The following is a 26726-nucleotide window of genomic DNA, read 5'->3' on the forward strand; positions in this document are numbered from 1 at the left end:
TAAAAGAAAGCTCCGTAGTTGTAGCGGCATCTGTATCAGTGTTCACTGTTACAATAACAGCTTCCTGCGTCGCTGATGAAAGAGTAGAAGGAAGCACTACATACATATATGGTTAAATAATTTTATCAAGATGTTTTAGTGATTAGTAGTTTTTATCTTCACATATCAGCCATTTTAATATTACATTATGTTTTTTAGGGTGTTTTAAATGGTTTCACTTGAAACCATTGAATTAACACTACGTCGAGTCTCACGTCATCGAGACCATAACATCGTAAACTGAAACCACCGAAAACTTAAACCATCGAGATGCACAACATCGAAATATGAAACACGAACACGCACAACACCCTGTGACGGTCCCATGCAGTAAATAAACAATAATTGGCGGTACACGTAAATATCCTGTGTGGCATCATGTTAGCATTGCCAATGAAACATGCCAATAGTGCAAATGTTTTGCAAAACTAGAGTTATTCACTGGTATTCCAAATAATGCATAACAACGCAATGCAAACATATTCATGAAGGGAACATTAGGACGTAAGTCTAAACTGAAGAGTATCACAACACGCCTATGTTTGCTATATATATATTTACAAGTTTAAAGTTACAACAACACTTAAATAACTATCTGCACCAGATATGTAGAATGTTTAACATATTTGAAATTTTAAACTATCTAGCACATACATATGACACTCAGACAGGATGGTTTACAGTTGATGTTCCCTTCATGAATATGTTTGCATTGCGTTGTTATGCATTATTTGGAATACCAGTGAATAACTCTAGTTTTGCAAAACATTTGCAGTATTGGCATGTTTCGTTGGCAATGCTAACATGATGCCACACAGGATATTTACGTGTGCCGCCGATTATTGTTTATTTACTGCATGGGACCGTCACAGGGTGTTGTGTGTGTTCGTGTTTCATATTTCGATGTTGTGCATCTCGATGGTTTAAGTTTTCGGTGGTTTCAGTTTACGATGTTATGGTCTCGATGATGTGAGACTCGACATAGTGTTAATTCGATGGTTTCAAGTGAAACCGTTTTAAATATATGATGTTAGGTTGTCAATCTCGCCTTCATTCTTGCTGGATGGGTTCGGAGCCGATCCTCGGCTCCGACTCGGCACTTGCTAAGCTCGAGAGTCACTTTTACCAGCTCGAGGCAGCCCCATATCCCATGATGCAAGGCGGTAAATACCCAGATCTCATTTGCCGCTTGGCTGATGAGGTACTCCTTTTACCAGCTCTTGGTAAGTGTTTTATTATACACATTTTAGTCACCCCATTCCTAAATTTTCTCTCTTTTATTAGATTTTTTGTCACTTTTAGATAGTTGTAAGGTCTTTAGCTAGTTTTACTATTTCCCTAGTTCTTTTTATTTAGTCGGGCCTTCATCCCCTCCCATCCCTTCCTGTCAGGGTGTGTGTGTGGTTTATTTTTTTACACATTTAAGTTAAATATTTCTGATTCTGGGACTGTGTGAGTTGTGTGTTTTGTGGATAGCACTATGTCCAAAGAACAGAGGGTCTCAGGCTTCAAGAAGTGTGACTCGTGCTGTCAGAAGATGTCTCTGACAGACGGTCACACTTCTTGTATCTACTGCCTGGGACCTCTCCACCTGCAGGACTCCTGTGCCATTTGTCACTCTTTCAGCCAGAGAGTCCTGCAGGAAAGGAGAAATAAATTAATTTTGAGAGGACTTCTCAAACCGGAGGGCTCCCCGACCAAGTCTGCTTCGGGCAAGCCCCCTAAGACCTCCAAGGCCCAGGCTTCTGCTTCTAAGCCTCCGGCCTTGGCTCCGACTCCTTTGGAGTCGAGATCGGCTCCGGCTGGAGCCAATCTTATTTTGGCTAAATCTTTGGCACAGATGGCTGTCGGTGCCGATACTTTAACTGCCACATTGGTGTCGGCTCCGACCGGCTCCGATCACCATGTGACTAAGGCTTCGGTATCGGCGCCGACCGGCTCTGATACCATTATTTCCTTGCCTGTATCGGCTCCGGCTGGAGCCGATACATCCCTGACTAGACTTGGAGCCGAGAAGTTGTCGGCTCAGTCTGGAACCGAGGGTTTTTCGGCTCCGATGGTTCTGTCGAGGAAGCGGTCCAGGTCTCCCTCTTTGGAGCCGATACTGTCGGCTCCGGCCTCTCCTCTTCTTTCGGAGCAAAGCCATCGGAGCCGATCATCTAGGTCTTCCAGGCTCTCAGACCATGATTTGGAGAGAGTGGTAAGCAGATTATTAAAATCACAGGCACTAGCCCAAATGCTTCATAGTCCGTCTCAACAGACGATTATTAGTCCACACCCTCTTCAAGTTCCTCCTTCGACTCTCCTCCAGAGCTCGGAGCCGGAGTCTATGGGAATAGTCACTGCCATGGCTGCGGGGCAGATACCTCCCCTTTCTACTCCCTCAGCTTCTACTCTTATCTCCTCCTCAAGACCTTCCTTGGAGGGATCCGGTGGTCGGGCTTCCCTGGTCTGCTCCGAGGGGGTGAGTGGCATCGGACCCTTGTCCGACCCTGCTTTTCCCTTCGGGGCTTCGGCCTTGGTGAGCTCGGCCCCGACATCTGCCTCTGAGCCTTCCCTTTCGGTGGGCCCGGGAGTCCCTGTTTCTTCGGAGCGGGGTCTCTCGGATCTCCCTGGGAGGGGAGCCTTTGAGGTGATGAGGAGTGTGCTGGCCCCTGGGCTCAGTCAGCAGTCTATCCCCTTAGCTCCTTCCTCTACGGTGCCTGTAGATGTCTCTTCTCACTCTCTTGCTCCCGGACCGAGAGATCCACCGCCTCAGGTTTCCCCACTGGGAAGAACCCCCTCTTCCGAGGATTCTCCTGATCCGTCAGGAGATCCTCCGCGTAAGAGGACCTGTAAGAGGAAGCACATAGACTCCCCCGAGTCTACTACTTCAGATACCGACTTAGATGAGTCGGAGGGGTCCCCTAGATCCCCCTCTGAGGATGTCTCTTTTTCAGACATCCTAGAACTCCTAAAACAGAGGGGAAACTGGCCTTCCATAAATCCCTCTGAGGATGAGTCGGTATACCTAGAGGCGTTCGGATCTCGACCCTCCACCTCCTGGGTGTCTCCGCCTTTCGACCCCCTCATGGAGGTGATAGCTCGGAAGGCGTGGGCATCTCCTGATTCCGTAGAACCAGTTCCCAGGAGGCCTTCTAAATTTATTACAGCCCCTTCCGAGAAACAATTTCTTACAAAAGGTGTCCCTGTTGATGCCATGGTGGTGGCGGCGGCCACCAAGAAGGAACTTGCAGATCCTTCCGTACCAGTCCATCCTCCTAACAAGGATTCTAGGACCATGGACAGGTATGGTAAGCGGATGTTTTCCTCAGCGACCTTTGCCATGCGTTCACTGAATTATTTATGTCACTTTACCAGACTTCAAAGGGACATCCTTAAAGAATTAGGTGAAGTAGTACAGGATCCTACAGCTGCAGGGGCTCAGGACAAGATTGCTTCCCAGCTAGGAATCCTTAATTCCATAACCAACTCCTCCATGCGGCTGATTTCATATGCAGCAGATGGAGCGAGTAGAGCTGCAGGGACAGGAGTGGCTCTTAGACGTCAGTCCTGGATGCGGCTCTGTAATTTTGCAGATCCCTTTAAGGCGTCCTTCACAAACTCTCCCTTCAATGGATCAACTTTGTTTGGTCCTCAGGTGAAGGATACGTTGACCAGGTGTGAGCAAGACGGCAAGACTCTTTCTGCCGTAGGAGTCCATTTTTCCACCCCTTCTAGGCCTTACCCTAAGGGACAGAAGGGTGGAAAGATGTGGTTCCGTAAATCTCAGGGAGTCACGCCGGACACACGTGGTCAGTTTACCCCTAGGGGCAGAGGGGGTAATAATAACAGATGCCGCCCTAGAGGCAGAGGGGGTCCGCAAAACCAGGGAAGCAGAGAGTCTCTCTCTGACAAGCCCTTCCAGCATCCCTGAGGTGTTGCCCGACTGTCCATCCTTGGAGGCAGTCGGGGGAAGATTATCGCTGTACCCAGAAGCCTGGCTTTCCCTTTCACAAGACAAATGGGTACAGTCGATCATATCCGAGGGTTACAAGATTCCTTTCGAGGAAAGTCCCTTCTCTCACAAAAATTCCCTTCCAGATGTTCCACCCGGTCTAAGGGAAATCGCAAAATTAGAAGTATCAAAGCTTCTACACAAAAGGGCCATTCAGCCAGTTCCAACAGACCATCCAGAGCCCGGAATCTACTCAAGGTTCTTTTTGGTTCCCAAAAAAAAACGGGAGATTGGAGACCAATATTGGACCTCAGCAGGCTCAACAAGTCTGTGAAAAGACAAGATTTCGGATGGTCACACTTCAATCGATTTTGCCCTTCCTGGGCAAAGACAACTGGATGTGCTCAATAGACCTTCAGGATGCGTACTATCACATAAATCCACAGACGCTCCAGAAGGTTTCTCCACTTTCGGCTGGGGTCCAGTCATTTTCAATTCAGAGCCCTGCCCTTTGGTCTCACTACAGCCCCCAGAGTGTTCACCAAATGTATGGCAGTGGTCACGGCTCACCTGAGACGTCAAGGATCCCAGGTGTTTCCGTATCTCGACAACTGGCTCCTCTCAGCCACCACCAGGCATCAACTTCTCCAAGCCAGGGATTACACCCTAAATCTCTGCACTCAGTTAGGAATTTCGATCAACTACGAAAAATCCTCCTTATTGCCCTGCCAGTCTATTACTTTTATAGGCGCAAATTTGGACACTGTTCGGATGTCAGCAAACCTCACAAGCCAGAGAATCCTAGATATCCAAAACCATGTGCGGATCATCCTTGCCAGCAAAAAGGTGCAAGCCAGACTGGTCCTAAAAGTATTGGGCCTCATGGCAGCTGCCATTACTCTTCTTCCCTTGGCCCGCTTTTATATGAGTCTCCTTCAATGGATGTTCTTCACCCAATGGTCCTACTAACAACTTCCCATGCGTCACCAAATTCTGGTGACACAAATTTGCAAAAACCAGCTATCCTGGTGGATTTCTTCTCCCCAGGTTCATCAGGGCAGACCCTTTGTTTCCCCGGCCCCGGTAGCCACAGTCACTACGGACGCCTCCCTGATCAGGTGGAGGGGTCATTATCAGGGCAGGATGGTTCATGGGACGTGGCAACCGTTCAAATACCACCTGCACATAAATGTCCTAGAGATGAGAGCAGTGCTTTTAACGTTGCAAGCCCTCAACGACTTTCTTCCGTTGGGAACAATTGCAGTTCACACGGACAACATGTCCGTAGTGTGGTACATCAACAAGCAGGGCGGAACCAAATCCTACCCCTTGTGTCGAGAGGCTCTCAGACTTTGGCAATGGGCGATCTCCTCTCATCGGTTTCTGGTAGCAACACATATCCCTGGGAAAACCAACATTTTAGCGGACAGATTGAGCAGAGCTATACTCATGCCTCACAAGTGGTCTCTCAAACAATCTATAGTGGAGGAGATTTTTCAGAAGTGGGGCCGCCCATGTTGCGATCTTTTTGCTACTCCCCAAAACAGCAAATGCCCAGCCTTCTTCTCTCTCTTCCCACTTCCGGGACATCCCCCCAGAGACGCTCTTACCCAAGATTGGCCCCAGGGACTTCTTTATGCCTTTCCTCCCTTTCCATTGATGCCACAGGTACTCCAGAAAGCTACCGTTTTGAGAGCCAAAATGATTCTCATTGCCCCGTATTGGCCTCGACAAATTTGGTTTCTGTTCCTCCATCGTTACCTTTTGGCGCAGCCCTGGCATCTGGACCCAGTGCCAGATCTTCTGATCCACCAATCGGGTCAGCTGCATCGGTCCATTCCTTCTCTCAACCTCACATCTTGGTTGCTCCACTTCCTTCCTTAGCCAGGCTTCCTATGATCTCTAACCCTGTTAGGGATATCATAGTGGCTTCCGTTAAATCCTCTACTAGAAGGATTTACACTAGCAAGTGGAAGCGCTTCTCCCTTTGGGCGAAATCAAGGGACATAGATTCCTTTACTGCCCCTGTTCATGCAGTTTTGGATTTTCTAGCGGAAATCTTTCACTTGGGTTCTTCATCTTCCACGGTCAAAGTTCAGTTGGCTGCGATCTCGAACTTTCATGTCGGGTTTGCAGATCACAACATTATGTCCCACAAGCTTTGTAGAGCTTTTCTAAAAGGAGTTTTTCTCCTCAAACCTCCTGTCAGGAGTCCTCCTCCTCAATGGGACTTAAATCTAGTGCTGACATCCTTAATTCTTCCTCCCTTTGAGCCAGCTGCTTCATGCTCACTAAAGTTTCTTTCATGGAAGACACTCTTCCTTGTCGCTATTACCTCGGCTAGGAGAGTGTCAGAACTTCATGCCCTTTCTGTTCATCCCCCATATTTGGTCTTCCACAAGGACAGAGTATCCTTGAGAACTAATCCATCCTTTTTGCCCAAGGTTGCTTCAAAAACAAATTTAAACCAATCTATTGATCTCCCTGTATTTTTTCCCAATTACTCCAACAGATCGGAACAAAACTTACATTATCTTGATGTTCACCGCCAACTCAGATATTATTTGGACAGAACAAAACAATTCAGAAAGTCTGATCAGCTCTTTCTTTCCTATGCTGAAAATAAGAAAGGCCTCCCTGTTTCCAAAGTGACCTTATCTAGATGGCTATCTTCCACCATTTCCGAAATCTATCAACTTAGGGGCAAACAGCTGTGCTCAAAACCAAAGGCACATTCCACTAGAGGCTTAGCCACTTCTACAGCCTTTCAGGCTAGACTACCCTTAGATACTATTTGTGCAGCAGCCACTTGGGCCACTCCTCATACCTTTGTTTCTCATTACAAATTGGATTTGGCCTCCAGGGATAGAGCCAGTTTTGGTTCTACGGTTCTCAAGAGTCTGTTCCAATGAGCCACCCAGGATAGAGGTGCTGGGGACGTGGTCCCATCCAGCAAGAATGAAGGCGAGATTGACAACCTAACATTTAGAAGTTATGTACCTACCATAACGTTCCATGTTGGTTGTCTTCTCTCGCCTTCTTTCTTGCGACCCTCCCTCCTGCCCCCTTGCCTGGACAGACCTTGATCTCCCTTGTCTCTGGAAGATTGCTTCTTTTGGGCACCAGTTAGTTCCAGTTTTAGTTATCTGGTTCCCCTTACAGCCTTTTTAGGCTAATTGCTCTTCTTTCCTTAGTGGAAAGTTTTTATGCTAGGTAGTTTTCCCTCTAGGTACCAAACGAGATCTGGGTATTTACCGCCTTGCATCATGGGATATGGGGCTGCCTCGAGCTGGTAAAAGTGACTCTCGAGCTTAGCAAGTGCCGAGTCGGAGCCGAGGATCGGCTCCGAACCCAACCAGCAAGAAAGAAGGCGAGAGAAGACAACCAACATGGAACGTTATGGTAGGTACATAACTTCTAATTTTATTTAGTTAGAGATTATAGAACTGCTTTGGAGACCCTTTATACTATCTAATAATTAGTTATTTCTCTTTTTTTTCTGAGTATTTTAACAGGTCTGTCATTGCTTTAGAAGTGTTTGCAAATATATGTTTTATGTTTTATATTGATTAGGTTTTTATGCTAAGAAAGTTGGCTTATGTATATGATAAGGTCACAGGCTTTGGTTGGATGCTGTTTTTAATTGAATGTTAATTGAATGTTGTTTTTGGTTGGCCATACCCAGGTCATTGATTTATATTTAATTGAGAGCACTGTGTACATCCAATAAGTCTGAAGAAGTATTCTGTAGAATGTGAAAGCACTCACGTGTTCCAATATTTTTATTTTTAGTCTGTTGTTTTCAGTAAATGGTCAGCTTTGGTAGCCGTGGCGTTGCCTCATTTGAAACACCCTCTGTGGATCTTCTTTCTGAGCTTCTATGTCAGTCATCCAACAAGCTTTGAGACCTGAAAGCCATGACGTGTTAACTACATGGTTCCTCTAGTTCTAATGATAGAAGGGATGTCAGGCTTTCCACTTTACTCATCTTTTGTTATCTTAGAAACAACACACGAGAAAGGTTTACAGAATTAAGTGGGAAAATGTACTGTTTGGGCCACTTTCAGCACCTCTTCCTCTTATTCTGGATTTTTTTAACAGATTTATTTCAGGAATGTGTCATTTTATCAGCCATTAAGATTAGTTGCCACATCCAGTTTTCATGTTTGGGAAAATCACAATCCTATTTTATCCTTCAAACTCTCTAAGACATTCTTAGGAGGGTTTAAGCAGAAAAGTCACCATTATCAAAGATACAGTTCTCCCTTGGGATATTACAATGATGGTTCAAGCTTTAACTAGACTACCCTTTGAACCAGCAGCATCAGCAAATTTGAAGCTTTTGTTTTGGAAAAACTATCTTTCTTGTAACTATCACCTCTGCCAGAAGAATTATGGAAATGCAAGCCTTGTCTTATAGACGTCCGTACTTAATCTTTCACAAGTATAGGGCATTTCTTTGGATTAAACTCAAGTTTTCTTCCTAAAGTAGCCTTGGAAGCTTCTCTTAATCAAATTGTTAACCTACCAGTTTTCTTTCCAAATTCCTCTTAAAAAGGTGACCATGTCTTACATTTGATGGACGTATACAATCAGTTGAAATTTTATATACATTTTATATACATCGTAGCAAAGAATACAGGAAAACAGATCAACTTTTTATTTCTTTCTCAAAGGTTAAGTTGGGGCACGGCTCTTTGATTGCATTACCTTGTCTCTAAAGAGATTGGATAAAGCCCTTCCACACAAACCCAAGATTTATTCATACAGAGCCATGGCAGCCTCCACTGTCTTTTTCGCTAGAGTTTCCATAGATATGATTAGTGCTGCAGCTGCTTAGTTTAGCATTCATACCTTTGAATCTCATTGTAAGCTGGATATGCAGTCTAGATCGTGTGCATCTTTTGGCTCAAACATTTTTAGGAATATCCTTCAAGGAGACACTATTAGTTCTAATAGCTGGTGGAATATGTCCCACTCACTGAGGCAGATGGAAAAGGCAACATTGGATATTAGTTATGTACTTAACAGAACACTAGATCCATGTTGCCTTTCCATATCTGGCTCAACCACCCTCTCTCTGTCACCCTTGCCAAAATTGTCACTAATGTCTCTTGTCTGAAAGATTAGACCTCTCCAGGGCCTTGTCTTATTTAAGCCACTGAGATGACTTCTGTCTTTTTATCACTATTTGTATGATGTAAAAAAAAAAAAAGTTTCTTTGAGTCGTTGGATAGAATATTAGATACAATTGGGTAAACTCAATCTGAGGTCTTGCAGGGGATGAGGCATTTATGCATAGGGGAGGACCCTGAACCCTAGGTCCAAGAGTTTGGAAAAGATGGTAAGAGCTGATAACCCATTTGTTGAGCGGGGTAGAGAAAGACAACACAAATCTAGTGTTAAGGTAAGTACATAACCACTAAGAAGTGCCTCTATGGAGACTGCCTTATAGCTAGAGGTCCTGTGCATGAAAAAAAGTTATATACATACCATAGTGATAGGATTTTGTAGGACTGCGGTCTGTCTTCCTGTACAGCCCGTCCCTCATTCCCTCTACTTTCAGCTACAAAATTATTATTTTTTTGGTTGTGTGAGTTCTGTATTCGCTTCCTTTGTGCAGTGCTTCTGCAGACCAGCAGAAATCTGAATAGAGGGTCTTCTTCGCACACAGAAGTCGAAAAAGGGGAGGGGTTTTGTGGCCTGTGAAAATTTTAGAAGCAGAGCTGCCCAGTTCCTGCCAGCCTCAAGTTGTATAGATAAAGGAATATGAACCACAGTTGTATTCATTAGTTGTTATGGTAAATAATACTTTTATGCATCTTCTAACCAGTTACCCTTGATGTGGTCTTCCAGATTTCCTGACCGTGCCTGGTAAGCATTGTAACAGCTGCATATGAGTGCTGTAACACTTCAGTGGGGATGCCATCAGTGCTTGGTGCTTTGCTCTTTGGTGTATTTTCTAAGTCCTAAGCTCTAGACCTCAACCAAGACCTCTTTCCAGTTCTGTATTCTTTTGATTACTCCACTTATACTACATAATTTAGTGTTGATTGGGCTGTCATACTTCACATTTTTAGTTAAGCTCCTGCTTACCCTTCTGCACTTCCACCTTAAAAAAAAAACAAAAAAAAACTCTGTCTTGCTGTTTCAGAATACCTCTTTTATACACCATTAACTGAGCAGCCGATATCTTGTTAACTGGCTAATATATAATTTCAAAAATATATATCTCAAAAAGAAGTATCAAACACGTCTAAAATACGACTAAAAATAAAATGTATTATTTAATGACACAATACAAAAGTGAGCACTTTCATGTCATAACATGGACATTTCATCAGACTTTAAAACACTCTGTTTCATTCATCACTTAAATGCAGAAGTGCATAATAATTAAATTAAAACACATCCAATCAGCTACAAGGAATGATTAACAACTCTAAATGATTTAAAAACCTCACAATATGTAGCCGTTTCAGTAGCCAGTGCTAAAACACTCATAATCCTTTTGTAATGTGCCAAACATACACTATTGGTTGTTTATATTAACTAAATTTCCTTCAACTAGATAAATACATATTATCTAATTGTACATAATATTAAATCACTACAAATCACTAAAAACAGTACATGTCCAGCACCTAATAAATATATATACATCATAGACTATAAATTATAAAACTAGGGGAGCAAAAATACACTAGTCACAAAACCAACATTGATTTTAATGTCTTAATGGTCTGTCAAACAAGGTTTCAGAGAAACTGTATCATTAAGGCCATATGCCTTGTCTGCTTGTAACCTTATAATCCACCTCATTTCAGATCTCTCAGTAATATTCTTAAAATTACCTAATCTATAGCTTCTGTTTGTAATTTCCAAAACCAGAAATGAAAACTTGTGTGTAAGGTCATAATTATGAAAATGTCTGGCTAGGGCATTAGTCTCATCTTCACGATTTATTGCATAACGATGTTCTCTAACTCACTCCCGTAAAGAGCAGTTAGTTTTACCTGCATAAATTGAGGGACATTTAGAACAAAAAGCTAAATATATTAGTCCCTAGTCTTACAATCCGCATAATGAGTAAATTCATAAACCTTTTCCGTTGTAGGGTGAACACATTTATTACCATTAGCCAGGTATGGGCAATGATTACAACTTCTCAAACCAAAAGTTCCTGTTCTCTGAGATCTAATTGTAGATGTCCTCTCCATCTCATAACATAATAAACATTTCAAATGTTTGTCATTCTTGTAGGGAAAACTTGGATTAGTTCCTATAACATCAACCAGCTTCTCATCAAGCATAAGTATATTCCAATTTTTGCATATAACTTCTCACATCACTGCATTATTAGATGAAAAAGGCAGCACTATTCTACATCTATTATTGTGTTTAATTCTGTTGCCTACGGTGCTTATTAATCAAGTCTCCTATCTCTGAAATGTGGTTGATCTCTCTCTTCTCTATTAATAACATTATCAGTCAATAAAGCACATTCCTTCTGCTTATATCCTGTGTTAGAAAACTCCTTCTCTAACCTCTTAAGAGCTATCTCACTGTTACTGTCCTTACTGGTAAGTCTGGATAATGTACGACCTTGTCCTTTCACAAAATTTGTATATATATGTGGGGGATGCATGCTCTTTCTTTGTAATAAGCTATTCTTGCAAGCTTTGCTATGCACATCTGTTCTTATTAAGTTACCTTCTTTTGAAATCACTACATCTAAAAACCTTTTTCTCAAACATTGTCCTATAAATTTAAAAAAATCTGTAGTGAGGTCAATATACTGAAAACATTTCTCAAGTTCAAACTCTGTGCCATTCCATAGCAAAAGAAAAATGTCACCCACAAACCTTTTATAATATAATAAATTACAAGAATAACTATCATTCGTTAAAATAAAGGTGTTTTCTCAATAAGCCATGACAATATTTGCATACGAATTTGCACATGGAGTGCCCATGGCAACTCCTTTTTTCTGTAAGCAATAATCAGTTTTATACAAGAAAACATTATTGGTCAAAATAACCTCTAAAACCATGCAATATAAAATAACTTTATCCCTTGGTATGTCATTACTCAATAAAAACGTCTGACATACTCTAATCCATCTTCATTAGGAATTACAGTGAATAAGGATGTTGCATCAAGAGTAATCAGAATAACATTAGGAACATAATTCTTGGAGAAAACTTATTCCGAGAGTGAAGTAAGGAAATGCCTAGTATGTCTTAAGTTAGTTTTTGTCATATCAACAACTGCATGTAATTTACTCTCAACAAATATAGATAGGGGCTCGGGTAGTCTCCCCTTACTTGAAGCAATCGGTCCAAGTGGTGGATCTGTTAAATCTTTATGCATCTTTGGCAGGCCCCTAAATATTGTAATCAAAGGTGTTTCAACTAAAAATATATTTATACAGTTCTTGGTCTGTCACTCCACTCATTAAACATTCATATAAATCTGCATGCACATTCTTATTTATTTTATTTAATTGTTCATTAGTTATATTAGAGTATGTCTCATTGTCCTTAAGTATCTCTCTCTCATTTTGTTGTCATACTTTACACTGTCCATAATGACAACTTCTCCACATTTATCAGTGGGTCTGATAACTATCATACTGTTATTTTGCGAGTTTAATGAAGCATTATTTTCTTTTGTTGATAAATTATACAATATTCTACTTCTACGTCCTTTATACATCAAGAAAGTCTTTCGTACATGCCTTTTCAAAGGCTTCCAATAACGGATGAAACTGAGGAGAAAAGGTACAGGTTTTTTTTTTAAAAACAAAAGCATTACTACTTTGCTGCTCACTATATATGTCAACTTCATCATATTTCTAATGAACATATATAATTTCTCTGAATAACACTGTGGGAGCATCTCATTTCCAATGTACATGCACCTTTTTCAGACTCGTGTTACTAAATAGGTTTAAGTAGTGTGGATTCTGCTCATTTGGTTACATTCTGTTTTGAAGAATGTGTTCTATTTCATGCATACTCTGCCATACCATAATTTTAGGTACAATATACAGACATGTAAATTTGGATGGCTTGAAGTACAGAGCAAGGTAGATTTCTCCACCTGTAGTTTGCTTGTGAAATATACAAACATTTGTGCTGCAATCAGATTGACCATCAGCTAGTTGTAATAAAATAGACGGTGAGTGCTTTCGTTTGCTAAGATAACATTTATCAGACTTTAACAGATGATTTCAAGGCATGATTAAGTCTGTTGTAACAAACCTAAGTGTTCACATACAAATCTATCCAGAAAAGGAAAATAGTTTGCTCTGACACCAAATTGCTGCTTTCTGGTTATTTGGACTTTTTCTGGACTTAACTTTGGGCTGTGTTTTTTTTTTTTTTTTTTTGTCTTTTATGTGATGCGTGCAAACAGATACTGAAATGTTTTGTAAACTTAGTCTCATGCTATGTTTGTTCAAGTCTTTGGGTACCATCAGTCTCAGAAGTCATGTAGTATAGCATCTGATACACCTTGTGGTTTGTTTGTTGGTACAAGAATCACGATCTTTTGCCTGGTCTTACCACTTTTTACCAGTGGTATTTTAACCACCTTTCTCCTGTTTTGGTGGTTTGTATCAGCATTTGTGGTGTTTCTTTGTACCTATGCAATTATTGTGCTAACCTGTTTTCCTATAAGTAACTTAGTTGTGTGCATTACTGCTTACAGACAGTTTTGTGAGCCTAAGCATATTCCTGTTTACATCAATATTCATACAATTTTATGCTGTTACATTGCTTACTGTGAGTGACATCGTTTTTTCTTTGTTTAGCTGTTTGTTTTATATTGTATGTATCTCTAGTACATGTTTGTGGTGTGTCTCACTGCTGCACAGTACCCATTTAGGGAAACTTGATCAGCAAAATGTAAATAAAATATAGACTTTTCTTCCTCTTCTAGTTCGTTCCCTTGGTTCCGTGGCACTGAGGAAGTCTGAGAACATTGATTTCAAATTCCACTTCAATTTCTTCAGCATTGACTTTAATGAAGAGTTGGTTGCCTTCTATGGTGGCAGTCTCCAGAAACAGACCAAGTTTGTGCATGAATGCATTAAAGTAATTCTGAAGCTCTACAAGGTAAGACATTTTTAAATTTGAACCAGATGGGGAAAGATGTCACTCCTATTTACAGATTTTTGTCATTTAATGTCCCCCTGCTTTCCATTTTCAGAGAGTAGATATTCCCTATTCTTGAACTGTAAATATGTACTGATTAATTGTCGTATCCCCTTGGAGGGAAGTCAGCAGTCAAGAGTGTAGACATTTCAATACTTATCACCTTGAGAGGAAACCACTCTTTAAGGCCTCACAGGAACAGCAGTCACCTTCAAGCTGGTTGAGAACTTCCTTACAGGATTCTTTCCATACAAAATATTTTGCCTTTTTAGGAAAATAATAAATTTATTGTATTTGCAAAATAAAAGCATTATTTCCCCTTAAAGAAACATTTTATATATTTTTTTTCAAAATTTGAAGTGTGAAGTTTTCTGTCAGGGATTTGTATTTTTGAAACCGGGCTTAAATGTAATTGTTGGGGCCTTGTTTTATGGTAAAAATGTACTTCTTGTGAGAATGTATTGGTAAGTTTTATTTATTGGGAAATGTTTTACAGTTGAGGAAAAGTAACTTTAATGCAAACATACTTATTCAGCTAGCTAAGAGTATGTGTTTTAATGGACTATCGTGACTTTTAACTGTCCATTTAGAGTGATCTTTTTTCCTTTCACTAAAAATTGATTAAAGTAAATAAAATTATTTTTTTCTTGTGAAGAAACAGTTTATTTCACTTTTTGCAGCTGGCAAAGTATTTTTAAATGTTTTTTAATGTATTTTTGTTGGGGTGGGGGTGAGAGTGACATTTAAAGACTTTAAATTTCTACCGGCTTTTGCTGCTTGTTTTCTCTAGATAAGAGGCACTATTTTTGGCTTGACCATGGAACAAACTACCAGTCCTACATTCAGACTTTTATCCAGGCACAAAAAGAAAAAGTTAAACAGACAGCCTTTGCTACTACAGCAGGCTAGCAATTTGACCGCTGTGGTCATAGCTTGTTCCTCAGAACACCCATCTTTTATCCTGGATCCTTCACCTATTGCTACTATGGAGTGAGGGTTAGCCACGTCCTCCGCAGCTGTTGGAGTCCCCTGAATGGGCGAGGAGCAGCCACTGTTGTCAGTCCTATAAGAGGGAACAGGGACAGCTTCCCTGTTTTATTGGAATGTGCCCATCCGTTGGGAAGCTGCTGTTAATAACACTAATGGCCCCATTTTTTTCCTGTCAAAAAGAAACAAACGTATGGCTACTCCTCAAATTTCCTTAAACAGGACTAGTTTTTGAGTCTGGCTTAGTGTTTAATTCAGGCTTGTGAGTGCTTTCTGGTAAATGAAAGAGGGATACCTCTTTTCCTAAAGAGATTCAAGATTTTGAACATGAACAGGAAGATGAAGGGACAGATACATGGATTTCTTCTCCGGCTTCTGTTTCAGACTCTAAGGAGACTGCAGTTTCTGACTCTTGCTGTGGTGATTTCTCTTTCTTTGAGACTGTTTCCAGAATATGCCAGTGTTTTCAATGAGAAAACATTAAGGTTTTTCAGTCCCACAGGAAATACTATGAGCTGTTACAGGAGGAGTTTCCAGAACCTTCACCCTTTCCCAGTTCTGTCAGCTTTGGGGGATGTGTGCGCCACTGCCTGCAGTTTTCCGGATAGTCAGCCTGCTGCCCTTAAAAAGGCAGTTAGACTGGATTAATTTCCTCAGTCTTTTAAGTTGTTAAACACTCTTCCAAACCTGTCCAAGCAGCTATAGCTTTAATTAATCCTGCTGCTGCTGCTAAACACTTGGTTAAGTCAAATCTTGCTTTTCCTGGCAAGGAAGGGAAGATTAGTGATTAAGTATGGGAAAAAGTGTAAGCTTCAGCAACTCTGATTTTTCAGAATATTGAATGGTCAGACTTGTATGTTAATTTTTTTCTGATTAATTGTGAAAGTAAGAGGAATGTTTTGTCTGCAGTTTCTTCTTGCGAGGGAAACTGCTGTAAATTTAGTTTCTTCCATTGTGCTACTCGTTTACATTGTGTGCATGACAGAGTTGATACTTCTTCAAGGGCTGTTACGGCAGTGGTATTGTTTTGAGGGAGTTTGCCTTGCTGCATTCTCAGAACCTCCCAGATTATGTGAAAAATTAGAATTTAAATTCTCCTTTGGATAGAGATTTAGTTTTTTGGTTCCTCTGCTGCAGAGGTCATCAAAAAGTGTGATGAATGGGGTAAGTTGATACAGGGAATCTGACATTTTTAGCCCTGTTTTTCCAGATTTTCTACTAGATTCTTTAACCTCTCATCCAATTTTGGCAGAAAAAAAAAGAAAAGAAAAAACAGGCGGGGGGGGGGTGTACAAAAAGAATTCAGAAACCCCCTAAAACCAAGGACAGTCCAGCTAGTTAGAATGACTGTTTAAAGGACCTTATTATACCCTGCCAGCAGACCCTTTTCCCTTCCAGAAAATCTGAATCTCCATTTTTTCCATTTTGCAGCAGATAGTTTCAGAATAATGGGTTCTGAAGATCATTCATAAAGGTTACAGTAGGAGGAAATCCTTCCTTTTCTGGGAGAGTTCTCATTCACCAGACCAGACTCTAATTTCCTCCTATAGTTCAGCACATGCTATCCCAGGAAATGATGGAACCTTTTCCTGCTTTCTATTTTGAGAAAAGTTTTTATTCAAGGGTGTTTTTAGTGCCCAAGAAAGAAAGAAAATGCTTGGAAACTAGTTCTGGATGTTTCTTTTTTAAACCTGTTTGTGATAGTACCCAAATGTAAACTATCACTTCATAACATGTTGCCTCCCTTTTATTTGAGTTTCCTGGTAACACGATGTAGAAGATGCTAATTGTAGCCCTATTCATTCAGACTTCAGGCATTTCTTAAGGTTTTGTGTTTATTATTAGTTATCTGCCTTAACCTTTGGTCTATCCACTTCACCAAAAGTGTTCACAAAATGTCTGGCTCCAACTGTTGCGCACTGCAGGCTACAGGGTATCCATATTTTTCTTATTTAGATGACCTGTTTATCTTTGCAAAGTGTCCGGAATCTTTCACTTGGGTGAGAGATTTCTTACACAAGCTGGGATTCCAGGAGAACATTCAAAAGTATTTGACTTCTCCTTACAGGATTGTTTTCCTGGGGTGTCAACTAGACATCTCAGTTCAAAGAGCCTTTTTTTCCACAAGAAAAAAATAGATCCTTATTTAGATGGGTTTCTAAGGTTTTCCACTCAGACTTCAGTCACTGCGGGGGAATACCTCAGGATTTTTGATCTCATGGCATTGGTGATTCTCATGGTACCCTGGCAAGACTCCACGAGATAGATACAATGGTGTCTGAAATCCTTATGGTTCCAGCATCAACATTGTTTATCTTTTTAAATCCCAGTGCAAGGGTTTGTCAGAAGAGAAATCTTTGGGTGGAGACTACAGATATCCTTACATCCATGTCTTCCATTCTTCCTCCCTGCTCTAAAGTAGTCTCTTTGGACTTTACATAGAGAGCAGTTTCAGGAGGGATGAAAATTCAGAGGTGTGGAACACTAAGGACAGATGCAAACACATAAATATCTAGGAAATGCTTGCCCTGATAAAAGCACTCAATTCTGAACCATCTTTGGCCTCTGAGCCCTCTTCATTCAGACAATACCACAATCTTGTGCCAAGCCAACAAACAAGGGGTAACCAGGTATTATCCACTTTGCAGACTAGCCGTTACCTTGGGATATAGCTTCACAGCACAGTCTCACTCTACAGGCATCATGCATTCTATCAGAGCAAAATTTTGCGGCCGACAACCTGAGAAGGACTAGAGCAGAACCCATGGATGGAAACTAGATCTGGGGTCTTCCAACATTAGATCCATCTTTGGAGAGTTCCTCAAGTGGACCTTTTTCCTCCTGTTTGATTAATCAGCTGGCAAGATTGTGTTCCAGCGCTAGGCCTGGAAGACAGTTGTATTTTCTTTTTTTTTTTCTTTTTTTTTGACAGGAATATTCCTGTATGTTTTCCAGCTTTGTCATGAATATCCAGGGTACTTCTGAAGATTCAGAAGGAATTCCCCAAGATCATTGTGGTGTCTCCCTTCTGACCTAGGCAACTGTGGTTCTCCCTTCCTTTGGAAATAGCAAGGGGCAGTTGCCACAAGCTTCCTCACAAACTGGATTTACTCACACAAGAACATGGGTGTTTGCAGTCCTACATCAATCATTTTCAGTTGACTGCCTGGATGATTAAGTCTTTATTCCTTTTTGGCATCTGTTTACTGAGGACATGCAGCAGGTACTGATAGAGCCAAGAAAACCTACTAGTAGAAAATCATATATTAGCAAATAGAAAAGGTTTTCTAATCCAGCAACATAACCAGCACTCATTTGGGGCTAGCTGTTCTCTGGTTTTGCAGTATTTGTATAAGTTACTATCCTATGGCTTTTATGTTTTCTCTATCAAGGTTAATTTATCAGTCATTTCAGCATGTCTGCCCATATAGCCTCCTCTTTCAAGGTAGTCTTGTATCAAAGTGCCCTAAAAAGGGGATTTGCATAAGAGGCCATCAAGTAAACTGGTGATCTGGTGTTGGGATCTTAATTTTGTGTTGGAGAAGCTAACACTTGCTCCTTTTGAACCAGCTGCCTGACTTGAAGTTCTTAACGTAGAAAACAGTTTGAGACCTCTTCAAGAAGGGTGTCTGAGTTAAAAGTTCTTATGGTGAGTCAACCCTTTCTCATTTTCTATAGGGTCAGGGTTTCTTTGAGAACTGTTTATTTTTTTTATTTTTATTTATTTTACATTTGTTTACAGGGAGCGTCTGACTGGGCATAAAACCCTTTTTCAGCGGAGGCCTGGGGAGAAAAGCTTCATTGTTAGTAAACTATTTTGTTGGTATTAAGAAAAATTATATAATACTTTAAAGAAAAAAATAGTAACAGACATTCATAACGGTAAAAAGACTAGAACAGAATAAATTGGTCAAGTGGGAGACAAGACCAATAATCTTGCATGACAATGCTTCTAGATGACAGTTTTTATAGTAGTAGCAGGTAATGACATTGTATACAGTGAGTGCAATTACGATACTTAGTCTTATATACAGGTAGCATTGCAAACTGAAGACTTAAAATCTGGCAGATATTAACAGTGAGAAAGAAAAAAAAAACAACATAAAGTTTATGCCTAAAGTGCTATCCAGGTGTGCTTTAAGCCAAACTATCCATATCCAAGTTTTCTTTACTGAATCTAAAAATAAAGGTTAAAGGATATTCCAAATCTTGGATGTCCACAGATAACTGGGGTACTATCTTGACATAACTTCTTCTTCTTCTTCTATCGGCTTTTCCCGGTTAGGGGTCGCCACAGCGGATTACCTGTCCGCTCATAATTGGCAGTGGAGTTTTACATTGTAGAGTTGCCAGCCCGGTGCCCAACCTTCCACAGAAGGCACACACATGCACACACTCATGCCTTTGGCCAATTTAGTGAGGCCAATCCACCTACAGCATGTCTTTGGGATGTGGGAGGAAACCGGAGCACCCGGAAGAAACCCCAACGACCACAGGGAGGACATGCAGACTCCACACAGAAGGCACCCCAGCCGAGGATCGAACCGGAGAACTTCCTGCTGTGAGGCGGCAACGCTAAACGCTGCACCATTGCGGCCGCCCTATCTTGACATAACTATATCTCTCATATCTTTTTGTCATTTGTTTCTTGTAAATGTAGGATGAAACAACCGTGTCAACAGAGACTTTTTTCAAATCGTTGTCTAGGGCTATTACCTTTTGTTATATTCACTGCTCACCATAACAAGTCTAGTGCAGGCAGGGTCAAGACCCTGTCTACTAGGGCCCTGGTTTAATCAATTGCTTTTTGGAGAGGGCTGGATTCAAGAAATATTCTAGAAGCTGCTATTTGGTTCTCTGTACATACTTTAACAAAACACTATATAAGCTTGATTCCTTCTGTAGGTCCAGATCGGGTCTATATTACATGATCAAAGTTTCAAAACTTGGAATCTGATATGGTCAACACCATATGATCAAAGTTTTGAAACTTAGAAAATGTATTACAAACACAACAACCCACACAAGCACACCGTTTAAATGCTCTAAACAGTGATGCAAATCCCCCTGCACCCCCACACAACTCCGAGATTGCACTACAGTGCAGAAAAGGGATGTCTTCCCTTTCTGCACTGTACAGGAATCTCTGTTAAAAGATTTGTGGTTTCAAAACTTCGATCATATGGTGTCAACCATATCAGATTCGAAGTTTTGAAACGTCGATCTTATGATATAGACCCCCCAGATCAAGCTTTGCTAATGCCCTTCTCCTTCCATCTCCCAAATGTAGATGGCTTTGGTAATCTACCTATATAGCCAATGCTGCTGCAGCAGTGATCAGTATGATGAACGTAATACAGTTGTGAAGTTGGGTTTGCCATAACTTTAATGTTCGAATGATCACTGCTGCAGTATCTGCTCCCTCTAGCCACCATGTTTTTTGGGGTGTTTTTTTATGCCAGGGTGTGGACATTCATGTTTTGGTGTTTGTAGGGTAGTCCTTTGACCAATCAGCCTCCCTCTTCCTGCTGGTGGGATAGCTCTGAAGGGATTTTTGCCCAAACTTGTCTTTTACTCAGTCCAGCTTGACAGTGTGGGCATGTGTAAGGTGCCCTGATGTACATTATATCGTTGACAGGATATAAACCATATAGCTAAGGGCTACTGCAGCAGTGTTCATTCAGACATTTACTGTTAATTTCAGCTTACACAATTTTACTATCCATTCCAGGTGGATGACCAGAATTGAGGCATGTCTTAGAACTGTTATGGTCTGATGGTGATTAAGGATGTCAGAATACATTCTGTAAAGGAGATTATCTTCTGGGGAGAAAGATATTGTCCACTATATTATACAGAAACAACTGTAAAGCTGGATCGTTTGAGATGTCATTTGGGACTTCTAATCTTTCACTGTAATCTCTAGGAGATGAAAAATCTGCAGTGTTGGGTCATTGAACCACAAGCACAAGTATGACTGTGTCATAGTCCAGGTGGGTATAAATAACCTGAGATTTATCTTGCTGGACTACATGAAGAGGGACATGTTGGAATTCTCAGACCGTGTCCCAGGACAGTATGAACTTAGCACTCAGCAGCATTCTACTTTCTCCATGGATGGTGCCACAGTATGAACAGAAGGTAATTGATTTTAATAATTGGCCTAGTCTGTGTCATTTAATATGGGCAGAATATTTTTTAGCCTGGGAGGATATGGTTGACTCCTTGCTGCTTTGCTGGGTATAGTCAGCATCTCTTTCATCTAGACTTTTGAATAATGGCTGAAACATTTTTCGCTCCTGTAGTCTCCTTTTTTAGGCATTGTCAATCTGATAAATTTTCCAGCATAGCAAAACCAAACTCTAAAGGTGATTCTTCTTGATGCTAGAAGTCTAAACACAAAATTCCACTTATTGCAAGCTCTCCTCAGTCTGGAGAATGTAGGAATTTGTGCAGTTGCTGAGACATAGTTTAAAGCTGTGGGGAGCACCCTGGCAGTTCAAGGCGAAAATGCCTTCCACACATTTAGGTCAACTACTGTACATGTAGGGACAAAAGGTGGAGGTGTCTCAAGTTACATAAAAAACAAACACACTTTAGTGTTGGTCAAACAGTATAACATGCTTGAGCATCTCCACATCCAAATCACCATAGGTTAAGTCCCATACCATTTCTTGCAAAGCTATATGTCCTCTTTTGTGACCCAGGAAATCCATAGCACATACTTAAACATTCTCTTCAAAGTAGCAGAAATGGCAAACAGGATACTCAAAAAAAAAAAATGCTGAAACTGCTGGATAACCGACACTTAATTCCAAAGTACAAAAGCCTCCAGTAAGCGCTTTCGTCTCCCAAAACAATTGCAACAAGAGACTTCTTCAGACTGAGGTAACCAAACCCAAACACACTTTAAATACAACATTCTGATCACATGATCTATCACGATTCACATGCAAAAATATAAAATGTCACATTATATCACATGCATATTTAAAAATATCATAAAATAACTTAAATACACCTATGCTACTCTTAATGTTTTAACCCTTTCCTTTTTGGATACTTAATGAATTGTTCTCTGTTATTTAATCCAGGGGGGGAAACACACATTTAGTCTAACTTGCCAGCAATATTAAGCTATAATTTTTTATCTTTTTATGGAGACACATACGTGCAAGATGGTGTAGCAATGGGTGCTGCTTTAGCTCCTAGCTATGCTAATGTTTTTATGCACGGGTGGGAGCCAGCTAATATAATGGAGAGTAAATTTAACAACTGTGTTATTAAAATGATACATTTTATTGACTATGTGTTCCTTGTGCAGAAAGTAACACTTGTTGAGCTGGAAGAATTTGTTCATTATATTAATGTGTGTACCTATTTGAAATTTACTTATGAATATAATTATAGTGAAATTAATTATTTGGACTTGACCATTTTTAAAGAAAATAAAAAATTAGTAGCTAAAGTATATAAAAAAGAAGTTCAGAATAATAGTTATCTGCATTATTCTAGTATGCACCCTAAAAGACTAAGTTAAATGTGGTGAAAGGACGGTTAAAAAAGAAGAGTCTAAGAAATATGAGGATTTTTTTTTGAGAACGCCAAGTCCTTTTGTAATAAAACAGAAAAAAGAAGTTATCCTTCTGTAGACTTGAATAAATTACTTCAAGAACAGATGTTATTGAAAGTAATAAAAAACAATATGAATATAAAAGAGCGATGGCGATACAGAATAGTGTAGATTCACAGGCTATAAAACATGTTATGAAGAATTGGGGATTATTTAAAGCTAATAGTGAATTAAATAGTAAAATAGGAACTAGTCCAAAATTTGTACAAAAGAAAGCTAAAAGTCTTAAAAATTACTTTCAAGGAAAACTGATTAAAAATTATCTAACAGAACAGAGAAGTGGTATGATGAAATGTTATAATTGTAACATGTGTAATCTGTTGTATACTGGGGTTAGCAAGGTAGAAGTAGTAAATAGTAAAGTGAGAATATCTGGGACATTTAATTGCAAGTCTAAAAATGTGATTTACCTTATCCGTATGGAATGTAAAAGTTTTTATGTTGGAAGAACTACTAGGCAGTTGAATAGGAGAATATGCGAACATAAATATGATATTCAAATAGGAGATAATAAAAATGCTGTGAGCAAACATTATAAAGTTAGTAAGTGTAAAGTAAATTATACATTTTTAGTATTGGATTCCCTGATTAATACTACTAATATAATTAACAGAAGAAGAGTTAGGCTGGCTTGAATATTGCTGGCAGGTTAGACTAAATGTGCGTTTTCCCCCTGGATTAAACAACAGAAGAATTCATTATGTATCTAAAAAGGAAAGCGTTAAAACATTAAGGGTAGCATAGGTGTATTTGTTATTTTATGATATTTTTAAATATGCGTGTGTTATAATGTGAGATTTTATATTTTTGTATGTGAATCATGTGATACATCATGTGATCAGAATGTGGTATTTAAAATGTGTTTGTTTTGGTTACCTCAGTCTGAAAAAGTCTCTTGTGATTGTTTTGGGAGATGAAAGCACTTACTGGAGGTTTTTGTACTTTGGAATAAAGTGTCAGTTATCCAGCAGTTTTAGCATTTTTTGAACATACTTAAACATACTGGAGACATTTCTTATTTAACCCAATAGCATATTCATGAGCAATTTTAACGACCCCACTAGAAACTGGGACTCTTACAGTTCTCCAGATATGCAGGCCCAGAGATCTTGGACTTTATGACCAGAAACACCGTGACCCAGTTAGTCTGTATGCTCACTTAAGAGTGCTAACATCCTTGACCTCATTCTTACAAACATGGGAGAACTTGCCCCCACCCCCCTCCCCTGTGTAATGTCCTTAAGTCAGAGCATAACGCTATTTTCTTTGAAATAAAAATAAACCTGAGAGCTCCACTAACCTTGGAATTTTTTAGGAATTATTCTAAGGCAAAGTTCCTACTGTTAATTAACACCCTAGCAAAATTGGCAGCTGCCTCAAACTACTGATGCCGAATTGTTCTTGAAAATCCTGTAGAGTTGATTAATGGCTGCACAGATGCAGCTTTACCTACCTGGAATAAGCTCAGGGCAAACTTAAAAAAAAAAAAATATATAAATAAATAAATAAATAAATAAAATTGGTTACCCTGGTGGAATCCCATCATCAACAGCCTGTAACAAAAGAAGGATGATCATGTCAAAACTTAGGAAGTGCAATGCCCAGCAAGTTAAAAAATCCATCAATCTAAATGAGTAACTCGGGGGGTGCTGATGAAGTCTACTAAGTACCAAATTTGAGGTACAAATAGTCTCCCAGGCCAGGGATAATCATAAGGCATTCTTCAGCTACGCCCACAACCTCAAAGGCAATACACAACAATGTGCCAAACTAATTGTAAATGGAGCCACCTACATTGAGCTGGAAGATGCAGTAAATCTACTGGCCGACAAGTTTGTTTTCAGTTTTTACCCCCTAGACAGTCCTCAGGAAAATACTCTCATTCATAACTCCCCCAACTGTCAGTTCCCCCAATGTACTCTAATATAATGGAACACAACCTTATCAGGACCACTAGATCCACTGTTTAACCCTCCAGACAGGCTTCATGTCAGGCAATGGTTGACTAAAACTGTCATCCTTCTGCACAAGGGCAGTCCGTCTGTGGACCTGGATAACTGCAAACCCGTAAGTCTGACTAGTCCCAACTGCAAAGCCATGGAAAGAGATATCATTGAAATGATAAACTGTGAAGTTGGAAACCTTCAGACCCTGGATCCAGCCCAGTTTTGTTTCATCAAGGGCAGGTCTTGCCTACTTGACATGGTGGATGACTTCAAAAAGATCACCCAAGCAATGGACAAAGGCAAAATAGTGCATACTGCTTACCTTGATCTGACCAAAGAATTTGACAGAATTTGTAAACAGACGCACAGAATTAGGTGCACGTTCTTGCGCTGCTGGCTAGCCAGCTGACTCAAAGGTAGTAGCCAAGAAGTTAGGATAGCGTAGTCTGCCTCTACAAAATTGATCTAGCCTCAGTGCTGGGGCTGCTGCTTTTTTGCATCTACTTCTCTGAAGTCAAGGCCAGCATCAAGAATCTCTGGCTAATAAAGTTTGAATGTGATTGCAAACTAGGCACAGTTATACAACCCTGAAAGACCCAAATAATTCTCCAGGAAGGCCTGCTATAGACCTATAACTGGTGCCAGAGCCACAGTCTAAAACTCAGTGCTAAGAAATGCATGATAGTGTTTCCAGGAGAAACAGTCTTCCCAAAGGACACTATCACATTGATAAAACACCCCTAAGAATAGCCTTCAGTGGTAAGAGATTGGGAATGGATCTAGACCGTAACCTAGCCTTTTACCATCATGTATATGTGGCAGTAAGGAAATCATTTCTGTTTTGCATAACTTAAGTAAGGGTATGGCATTTGGGTCTAAAGATGTCATTGATGATCATCATCCCCATTGCCTCAGTGGCATTTTGTGTTACCTGCCAAGGTAACTCAATACTGGTTAACTTTCAAAAGCTCAGACTCCTTTCAGTCTCTTCTGTGACAGTTGTTTGGCTGAACATATCCTGAGAGGAAGCCTTCAGTTGTCGCAGGAAGCGGGTATTCAGTCTTTCTACCATCCAAAGAAAAAAGCCCTCTGATCCTTCATAGTGTCCAGTGCTGATTTTTTTTTTCAAACTTGCTGCCCTATTTGGGGACCCCTTCCTCTCATTTTATAATTGGATTTATTTTATTTTCATTTTTGCTTAAAACAAATATTTACTTTAATATTTTATTCCTGTTGGTGTTTACAGTAAATGTTAATTGTATCGATCAGTGCTGCAGTAGCCCTAGCAATATGGTTTATATCCTAAGGATCTATCCCCATTTTGCTAAGGCTACTGCAGCATTGATCATTTGAACATGTACTGTTAAAAGTTTACTTAAACAACTGTACTGTTCTATGGGGATTTATGCTTGTAGCAGTGTCTATTTGACTTCTGTCTTTAATAAATGCTTATTCTCTCAGAAGTGCAGAGTATGTGTGTTTTCTGTTGGATACAGTCTTGTGCAGTCAGAACTGCAAATTAATTACACCTGTCTTTTTACTGTTGCTGTGCTTTATTTTCATCTTTTGACAGGAAAATATTGCAGAACTTAGACTTTTTTAGCATGTATTCATTTACTATATTTATGACTCTCCTGTGTGTTTTTAACATCTGATCGTGATTTTACAGTGAATTAAGCTATTTCAGTGATTACTATTTCAGTGTACTGTTAAGATTTTTTTCTCTGACAAAATACAGAGCTGATGTCATTTTCTTCCATTCTTCAACTGATGGGCCTCAGATCCGTTTCAGCTGCATTTACTTAAGCTTTTGATTCTGACTCTCGAGCTCCTCCTCCTAAACATAATGCCTCGTATCTCGTTTGCTGCTTCTCTTCAGACATGGATTGCACTGCATCTAACTTGTAGGGTGTTTCTGTAGCTTATTTGTGAGTAAAACTAGAAATTCTTAATTTTCTGTTTTTGTGCTCTCACCCTTCCTCCCTTTCTAGTTTTTTCCAGTTTCTAGTGTTAATTGCTGTTGT

General features: G+C 40.1%; 1 protein-coding gene across 1 annotated transcript in view; it reads left to right on the forward strand.

The window, feature by feature from the left end:
* The first annotated feature begins 13926 nt into the window (after positions 1 to 13926).
* Positions 13927 to 26726, forward strand: part of PGAP1 (post-GPI attachment to proteins inositol deacylase 1) — a 2682422-nt gene continuing 2669622 nt past the window's right edge. Inside the window, exon 1 of the mRNA XM_044060619.1 lies at positions 13927 to 14097. The gene's annotated coding sequence lies outside the window, so the exon portion shown is untranslated. The remainder of the gene's footprint in view (positions 14098 to 26726) is intronic.

This window comes from Protopterus annectens, chromosome 2.part0, assembly GCF_019279795.1.
Source record: "Protopterus annectens isolate FY-2018-M chromosome 2.part0, PAN1.0, whole genome shotgun sequence".
Classification (NCBI taxonomy): Eukaryota; Metazoa; Chordata; order Ceratodontiformes; family Protopteridae; genus Protopterus; species Protopterus annectens.